The sequence below is a fragment of the Larus michahellis genome, chromosome 3 (assembly GCF_964199755.1).
Source record: "Larus michahellis chromosome 3, bLarMic1.1, whole genome shotgun sequence".
NCBI classification, from domain to species: domain Eukaryota; kingdom Metazoa; phylum Chordata; class Aves; order Charadriiformes; family Laridae; genus Larus; species Larus michahellis.
Genome location: NC_133898.1, coordinates 59,387,033 through 59,396,192, shown reverse-complemented (window position 1 = coordinate 59,396,192; position 9,160 = coordinate 59,387,033). Strand labels below are relative to the sequence as shown.

At 42.5% G+C, this 9,160-nt stretch overlaps 1 long non-coding RNA gene across 1 annotated transcript in view; it reads right to left on the bottom strand.

Moving 5' to 3' along the window:
• Positions 1-394: 394 nt before the first annotated feature.
• Positions 395-9,160, bottom strand: part of LOC141740892 (uncharacterized) — a 48,210-nt gene continuing 39,444 nt past the window's right edge. The window contains exon 3 of the long non-coding RNA XR_012586196.1: positions 395-565. This is a non-coding gene — a long non-coding RNA (uncharacterized LOC141740892). The remainder of the gene's footprint in view (positions 566-9,160) is intronic.

Here is a 9,160-nt window from a genome sequence, read left to right as displayed (position 1 = left end):
AGAATTAATATTCTACCCTTATAGCAGAACAGTCATTCAAAAACTGTCATAAATGATATACCTAATACCATAAAGCAGTTCTGAGAGTGGGTGAAGTGAGGGCTTGAGGCTTCTTTTTTTTATATTTCTTGAGTGCTTATGGGGCTCCCACTGCCACAGAATCTTAAACTTGTGACTTTAAGAATTTATTCTCCTAATACTTAGATGTTATTAGAGAGTTGAAGGAGCAAGTCCATGAGAAGTGACAACCTAGAGCCCTAGAGTATTGATGGTACTCCTCAAGCTTTCTGCTTAGTGAGGGGGGGAAAAAAAAAAGATATTTTGCACTTTCACTGGTAAGTTCCCTGAAGTTCTGCTTCTGCTTAACTTCAGAGCAAGTTCTCCATCTCACAGGCTCAGCAAATTTATTTAATTCCCAAAATTGGACAGGGTCCTCAGTTTAAATGTTTCTTGGCCATGGTGAACCAGACCTAGCAGCCATCCTTAGCACACTCTCTAGAAAATATATACATAAGTAGGCTTGATCTCCAGTCAAAACAGTGTTGGAAGCTGTAGTTGTTTGAAGCTGTGGAGAAAGGAAGAGGAAAATGACATTGAGCATCTCTTTCTCACCATATGAACACATGCATACTTAGTCCCTCCAATAGTAGAGAGTATCCAAATTATGAGTTAATTCATATTGGATTTGCTGTCTCTAGCCTTGGGATGCACAAAACCTCTCAACCACCAGGCCTCAGCTGATATTGTACTCCCAACCTGACTCTTGAATGTGGCCTTCCATTATACAGATGTGAAATCACTGGGCAGCAAGAACACATCAAACCTTTCAGAGCCTCAAAGCACTAACTTGAGTCCACTCCCCCAAAATGTGTTAATACTTTTTGTTCATTCTTTATTTGTCATCAAATACATGCCTTGCTGAGGTTAATTCATACTAGTAGGACTCTCTGGGATGAATGTTTTAAATAAAAAAGAATTATGCCTCCTGATTCTTTTAGGCTCCCAGCTCTGGGAAGTGATTTGGTACTCCAGACCACTAGGCTAAGTAGTCCAAGTAACATCTGGAGTCCTATATCATAGAATCATAGAATGGTTTGGGTTGGAAGGGACCTTAAAGATCATCTAGTTACACCCTCCCCGCCACACACAGGGACACCTTCCACTAGACCAGGTTGCTGAAAACCCCATCCAGCCTGGCCTTGAACACTTCCAGGGATGGGGCATCCACAACTTCTCTGGGCAACCTTTTCCAGTGTCTCACCACCCTCACAGCAAAGAATTTCTTCCTAATATCTAATCTAAATCTCCCCTCTTTCAGTTTAAAACCATTGCCCTTCATCCTATCGCTACATACCCTGATAAAGAGTCCCTCCCCATCTTTCCTGTAGGCCCCCTTTAGGTACTGGAAGGCTGCTATAAGGTCTCCTCAGAGCCTTCTCTTCTCCAGGCTGAACAACCCCAACTCTCTCAGCCTGTCCTCACAGGAGAGGTGCTTCAGCCCTCTGGTCATCTTTGAGGCCCTCCTCTGGCCCCATTCCAACATGTCTATGTCCTCCTTGTGCTGAGGACTCCAAAGCTGGATACAGTACTCCAGGTGGGGTCTCACAAGCGTAGAGTAGAAGCTGGATGTGATTCAGAAAAAAGATGAGATTTAAGATACAAACTTATGTCTGAAGCATTTCCTATTTACAAGTTCAATGCTCAAGCTATTGGAAAGATCCCACCAAAGTACCAGCTTCCCCAAGGAGGAGAGGGGATTGTTACCCAAGGTTGTTACTGCTTAAGCACCAGATTCAAGGCTGTGGATTCAAATTGTGAACTGGAGTCATGGAAACCCAGAAGGTGAGTCCTTTTGCAGCTTTATCCCTGTGCGACTTTTCAACCGTCCCAACTGACTAGGGAACTGAATGGAAGGCTACATAAATGGCTACTTTAGGATGGAGCTGGATCATTCACACTAAGGAAGAACCACACAATTTATGGTTATCCATGTTAAAGTTAGATATCCACGTGGACATATCTCCTTAGCTGGTGGGAAGAGATAAAGGGTGAATTTATTCTTAAGAAGTGCCTGCATGGTTTATCGTAAGAGTTTAAGTGAATGACCTGGAATAACTTTTTGATGGCTACAGTTGGAAAAGACAGATTACTGAGAGGAAACGCTAAAACAACACTGTCCCACACCTGGTTTTCATCAAGAAGAAATCTACCGTTGACACATCAGTCATATGTATGCTTATTTAGGCCAACAGCCAAGTGACGCAGACACATAGTCAGAGATCTCCTTAGCAAGAAAACAGTCTTAGTTTATTAATGGTGATAGCTTAGGTAATAGCACCTGGTGTAGTTAAAATCTCACTTTTTTTTTTTTTGACTACAGGACATATAAATGCTTCTTTCATTAAAGTCAGAACCCGCTTTTGGGAGCTAAAGAGCATGTTGAAAAAACCCTCATCTTGAAATCTGTGCAATACAACCCTATGGCCTCTCACCAGACAAAAGGGAAGGGGGAGCTTGTGTTGTGCTTTCACGCATGGTTTGCACATAATGTGAGTGTAACTGTTAATGACAGCATTTAGCTGGTTGAAAGAATGTGTTTTTCCAGCATCTTCTTGCAAAATTCTGTTTTCCAGCAAACTCCTTAGATACCTAGTCTCTCAGAATAGATCACGGATTGCCAAAACCCATGAAAACAAAATGACTGTCACCACCGATTAATGAAAATAATACGCATGCTGGTAGGCGCACACTCACTAATCACATTTTCCATATACAAGTCCTGATATTATATTTACATTCAAAAATACTTATTTTGCATAAAAGGGAACAACAAAAGCTAAAAGTAATTAATCTGTGGGAGAACAGAGTTTGCATCTCCCTGTGTCTGAACTGAAGATGTGATGGTAGCAGTCTCCAGCTGATACCAGATTCCTAGTGACTGAATGGGGTTATACAGAGAAAAGATCCTGATATTTCCTACACATCATCACAGTCTTGAATTCTCCAGACTAGGAAAATATTGCTTTGATAAAAGTGACAGATAACAAATTGATGAAAGTTAAGCATGAGGAAGTAACTCTTTCTTTGATCTTTTTTCAACCTTAAACCCTCCAACTCTCTAAAATAAACACAGTCAGAAGGACAGGATGGATGTAATTCACTGCATCGTGCATTTTTAGACACTACAAATTGTACCCCAGACGAATTCCAGGCACGTGCTTCCAGTACCAGGTTCTCTGCCTTTCTTCTTTCCTAGCAGTCTCAGTGACTTCCAAATACTGGCTGTGTCCCATCTGTAGCTAGGAAAACAACAAAATCCATGCACACAGAACAGTGGCCATCCTCTCCCCTTCTCCATCCTTTAGCCCTGGGCCCAGTTGGCACCAGCCACCTGTCGTGGTTTGGCCTCAGACGGCAACAAAGAACCACGTGCCGCTCGCTCGGGCCTTCCCAATACAGGAAGAATCGGAAGAAAAAGGCAAGACTTTCGGGTTGAGACAAAGGCAGTTTAACAGAACAGCAAAGGGAACAAGAAAACAACAGCAATAACACAGATAGAGGAATAGACAAACACGATTATGGAACCGCCGATGCCTGCCGCTCACACTACTCACCTACCAGACCCGGGATGCCCCGCCTGCTCCAAGCTCGACTTCCTGCCCCCTCCCCCAGCAGCTCAGGATGGGCATGGCTCATATGGCATGGAATACCAGGAAGAATTAACCCTATCCACCCCGGAACCAGGACACTACCTTACTGTGCAGACCGTGGCCTTCCCACTCCTCCTGTGATCCTTTCTCTTCCTTGGCACTGACTGCCAGCTTTCTGGTGAGAACCTAAATTAATTTATCCAGTGGAGTGATGTCACCCCTTCAGTCCTATCATGAAGCCCCGCTGAATGGAAAACAAAAGGAAGGGAGTCGGCGCTTGAGGAACATGCTGGTGGTTTTTCCTTCATTCTCCAATTTCTACTACAAGGCTGCAGGCATAACAGACTTAGGTAAACGGATTAGTTTAATGAGAACCCAACCTGCACCCAGACCTATATTTGTATGGCACATAGCAAAGATCCTCTTTTGTCTTTTCAGTATTTTGCTGAAAGTCAGAGCATATGGAAATGACAAGTGCTAATAGTGGTGCAGCCAGCACTTCCATAGCTGGCTGGGCCACTCTTACATTCGAAATCTTCAGAATTCCTTTCTCACGGTGCACCCGAACCAAAATTTCAGATCTAAACTTCCTGTTAAACTTTGCAAAGCTAAAGCCTGGTGCTGAACTGTGCAGTGGCAGACTGGTTGGAAAGTCTTGTCCTGTCCTGAATGGCTAAAAAAAGAACCTTATGCTGATTGTGCAACTGCATGCAGGCAAGGCACTCAAAGTAGCTCTAGGTGAGGGGCCTGGTTTTCCTGGCCATTATAAAGTATCCATATCTCTTAATTACATCTAGGTAACCAGCTCTGTGGGTTAGAAAGGAATGCAAACAGCCCTCCAGTAAAGGAGTCACAACACCTTCCCTAATGTGTGCCACGGTTTCTGCCCCCACTGCACAAGCCAGCGAGACGGGGCTGGTAGATTAGCTGGCTGTGGCACCACTGAGGCACTCCACCATAACTTCAGAAGCAAAATGGGAATCTTGTCCTTTCCTCTGCCTTTGCAACATGAAAAACAAGCCATGAAATAGCTAGCCAGAAAGAGGATTTTCTCCACCCTTTTAATAAACCTATGTGCACATTTGGTGTATTTTTGCCATTTGAGGAAATTATTCTTTCTCTTTCACACCCAGACCAGTATGGTACAGACTGAAGTTTATACCAATCGTAAACTTGACCTAAAAGAAACTCTGATAGTAGTTGATTTGTAGAAAGTTTGGTGTATTCATCCTGTGCTATCAAGTACAGCAAACCCAAAGTTTTCATGGGGAAAGTATCTGGTTTGGTGTGGACATAACAGGCGTGTTTTGTGGTAAGTTCAGATGTCTTTTGGCCACACGGCTGAGGAATGCACTCTCACTTCACATAAATATACGTATACAGTCACCGACTTCCCTTTCTCAGCATCCAGGTTGTCTGAAATCAAACTACCGAGGAAAGACGTGCATTTTTGCTATTACTGAGCACCTGCCAGTCATTTATAGCCACTCACTGCAAAGAAGAAACAAGGGTATGCTTTTTTTGTAAATAACTGAGGTATGAAGCATCAGAGACACAGGCTCTGTTACACTGCCAGCTAGTCATTGCCAGCTATTCAGCCACACAAAATATCAGTGTTGTGAGAAATTATGTAATTAAGTCTGCTTTTAAAATTGCATTTACAGAAGGACTTTAAATTCCTCTGCTTTTTGTTAAAAAAAAAAATATATATATTTTGCACAGTGGTACTTTTTTTAGGATGAACATTTTATTTTTTCTTCCTTTTTGAAAAAAGTTGTTTTCTCCATTTCTTTGAGCTCTTCTAACTTACAAGATAAATGTTCATGAATTTGCAACGTTTTTGACCCAGACAAAAAGAGTGGAAATATTAAAGGTCTAAAGTTATTGCTAGAATTTTTCATAGGTGAGTTTCTCAAAGAAAGCCAATATCAAGTAAAAATCCTTTATTTCTAGCAAAGCTTGATTTTGGAGCTGGACTCCTGATGGAAATTGTACCAAGGAAATAGTAGGGATGTTGGAAAGCACAGGCGATAAGCAAAGGAAATAATTAATTTTTGAATACGAAGGAAGAACCAGGGTCATCCAGGGTAGAAAACCCTCATCTGGGAAAAGACAATTAAATGATTCATAATCTGTCATTTTCTCTTTTGAGTAGACAGAGGTTAAGAAGACAACATTGATTTGGTTTGGCCTTAGAAAGAACACTGCTGACTCTTCTTTTGCAAAGAATCAACCTTTATCAGCTGAGTAAAAATCTCATCAACTCAAGTGCTAGCCAGCACTCCAAGAGTTGTACACGTTTAACTTCACAGCCATTTTTAAAACAAATACTGAGGCCTCATTTTCCTCTACCTTTCGGCAAGAGCTATCATTTCCCCAGAACTTAAGGTTAATGCATCTAAGTGAGAACCTGGGACCCTATAGCGCACATACCATGAGATGGAGCAGGTGGGAAAGGAGTGGGAATTGGATATGGAGGATGATTAATGGCCTGGAATACATGTGGTTGTCATTCCTTCGAGGAACCAGGAGTAATGTTTACCTAAGCTGGGAAGTTGGGAACACTTTTTGGTTTTGGAGGGGGCGGGGGTTGGAAGTCAACAAGCACATCCATATAGCAAAATAGAAAGCACAATGTCAAAACTGGATTTGGTTACTATAAGAAAGAGCCTTCTCTTCCTGTACAAGAAGCAGGTGTGTTTGTTTTTTTCTTTCTTCCCCTTTTTTGTCAAGAATTATTAATTTTTTTTAGCTTTAGATTACATAATCCTTTAATGCTTTGGTGCTCTTTTAATTAGTCTGTTATCACTATCTTTTAAGTAGCATTTCTGAGCAATCCTGCAGGCCCTTTAATCCCGTCTGTTCAGTGTCGCCTCTGTGACTTGTTTTCTGTACAAGCATTTTCCAAATGAAAACCTTTCACCATCCTTTGTGTCTTAAATCATCCCCTTTGCAGCAGAAAGAAGGTATCAGCCAGTTAAGTATGGCAATTCTAACCTTCTCAGGTATTTCTAGTCCTGCAGAAATATTGCAAAACACCAAAAGCACTTGAGCAGAAATTTTAAAAGCATGCAGAGAACGTAAACTAGTTTTAAAAGTTTGCAGTGATTGGTACATCTAGCAAGCAATACCCTACCATGACCTTTTAAAAGCATCGAACACCTAGTGAAAAATACCAAGCAACAAGGATGCCAATTTTTTCATGTTTTGTGTGCGGCCTCTCTTTGTGAAGGAGGCAAAGAGAGAAGCTGTTACCTTAAAAGCACTCCGGTAAGAGGCACTCTGCAGCTGCAGTTTTGCCATGATGTCTCTGTCTAAATTAAACTGCAAATTTCTGCAATTACCTAAAGTGGTAAATGCTGAATTTTGAACCTTAGCTAAGTCTTTTGTAAACTACTACTGTTTCTTTGCTTTCAGGGAGTTCTGGCTTCTCTACAACCACCAGCACAGAAATAAAAGCAGAGTATGAAGGTGAATTAATTAGTTTCAGCTCTGATAACAAAGAGGTATACTACAGCTGCATCTTTTGGAAAAAGAAAACAGGTAAAAGACGAAGGGTAGGCTTGAGACAGGGCTTTTCCCTGGAACCTGTTTCTAGCTTGCCATTTGAGACTGAGCATTTTCTTGGGTTACTTTGGTCTCAGCTGTGACTGTCGTCAAGACCCAGACTTTCAGACTCTATTTGCACTGGGCACAGGAATTCTGAAAAAAAAAATAAAAATCCCTGCAGGAGGCACAAGTATTGTAACTACTGTCTGTAACACAGCGCTTGAAGCAGCCCAGGGTGATAACTCTCTGGAGCAATTAGTGTATGTATATAACAGTATCCAAGTTTGCATCTAACCAACCTTTTGCTTTCTTTGGGGAAGTCTTCTGGCCTGTTGCGTGCACATGCTGAGCCCCACAGCCAGTGCTTGCTGCAGGGCATCTGTAGATATGGAGGCTATAGGTGCTGCCCTGTAGCTGTTGCTGCTACCCTGAGGCTGAGGTGTCCTTCTGAAAGAACAGGACCAGAGCCAGGAGTGGGCATGGCTGTAAGGCACAGGTCTTGCTCCTATACAGGCTGACGGCTCCTATCCTCACCAGTAAGGATGGTTTTTTCATCCTGGTTGCTGGCCCCTTCGCACATGCTACTCTAGTGCAGGAGCAGCAAACCAGCTCCTCTGCAGCTACAGAGGAGAAAGCTGTATTCTAACAACAGCCATGGAGCTAGACTCTGCTTTTAGTGGGTTGCACTTTGTTTACACACTTCTTTTGCTTGCATGTATTTTAAACTTTAATCCTCAATTAGTTTTTTTAAAAAACCCTGTTGTATTGAAATGGCTTCCCTGCTCTACTGGTTCCCTATCGGCTGTGCAGCCAGCAGTCCTTGAGCCATGCGAGCCCCATACACGGCTGTCTGTGAGGTTGTGGCCTGGGAGCTAACCTGCTTCTGGTAATAGGAAGACTCTAGTAAGGCTTTGACAGTTCAAACTGGTGTAAAGCGCTGTGGTCTGACTTGCTGCAGGTTAGCGCATTCTTCCCGTTTTGAAGCCCGTAGCCTCTCCGGCCTGTATTAGAGATGACACGGGCACCACTGGCCTCCCCTCCAGGCAGTGCATCAGCTCAGTGGGCTGCTGGCTCGGCTTACGTCCTGCGTCACATGTTTGATTTGCTGCTTCGGGTCTGATCTGAGTTTAAAGTTCAGGTCCTGTGGGTTTAAGTTTAAGGCATTTTGTTGTTGTTTGTCAAGCCTGAAATATCTTCCTTCCTGACATTCGTGAACTGACTTCTTGTCAGCATGTTATCTCTTTCTTTAAAAGCCCACAATCCCTCGCTAAAGCCAGTGAGAACTGTTTTTAAACACTGCTAATACTTTTTTCCGATACGTGCTGTATTTTAATCTGTATCTTCATATATAAGTGAAAATTCATGAAAGAAAGGAATGATTTTGGATGTGTCCAATTCTGCATTTATGACTTGTCACATTAAGGAAGTTTAGTTTTCTCCAGCGCAAACACTCAGCACTTCTTGTGAAACTAGTCATCCAAAAATCCTCTAAATATGTTTTGAAAATTTGAAACTTGTTTGCATTTAGGTCGCAGTCTTGCAGTTCTATATCAGAGCTCCCTTTTGTTTTAATCAACGGCTTATACCAAGCCCATTTTTCGTCTCCTCTTTCTGCATCTATAACAATTTTAAGTTGTTCAGCACTGGACCTGCCCTTCCGTACTGCCATGCTGTCTATAGCACACTCTGAATGCTGGGGCTGAAAATAAGACGCAGGAAGTCTTGGTCTTGGTTGTGCCCAGGTCCATTTGCCCAGCACCCTGCTGCAAATTTTGGTGCTGAAAACACAGTTCCGATGTTGCCCAGTGAACTAAGATTTTGGCAGGAGAACTACCAGCTGGAGCAAATACAAACTGCAAGAAGGTGAATTACGCTTCCGTCAAATGGGTTTCCTGGGCCTGCTCTACACTGATATGGTTGTGCAGCTTAGTTCCTTACGTTAACCCCTAGTAAAGCTGTTG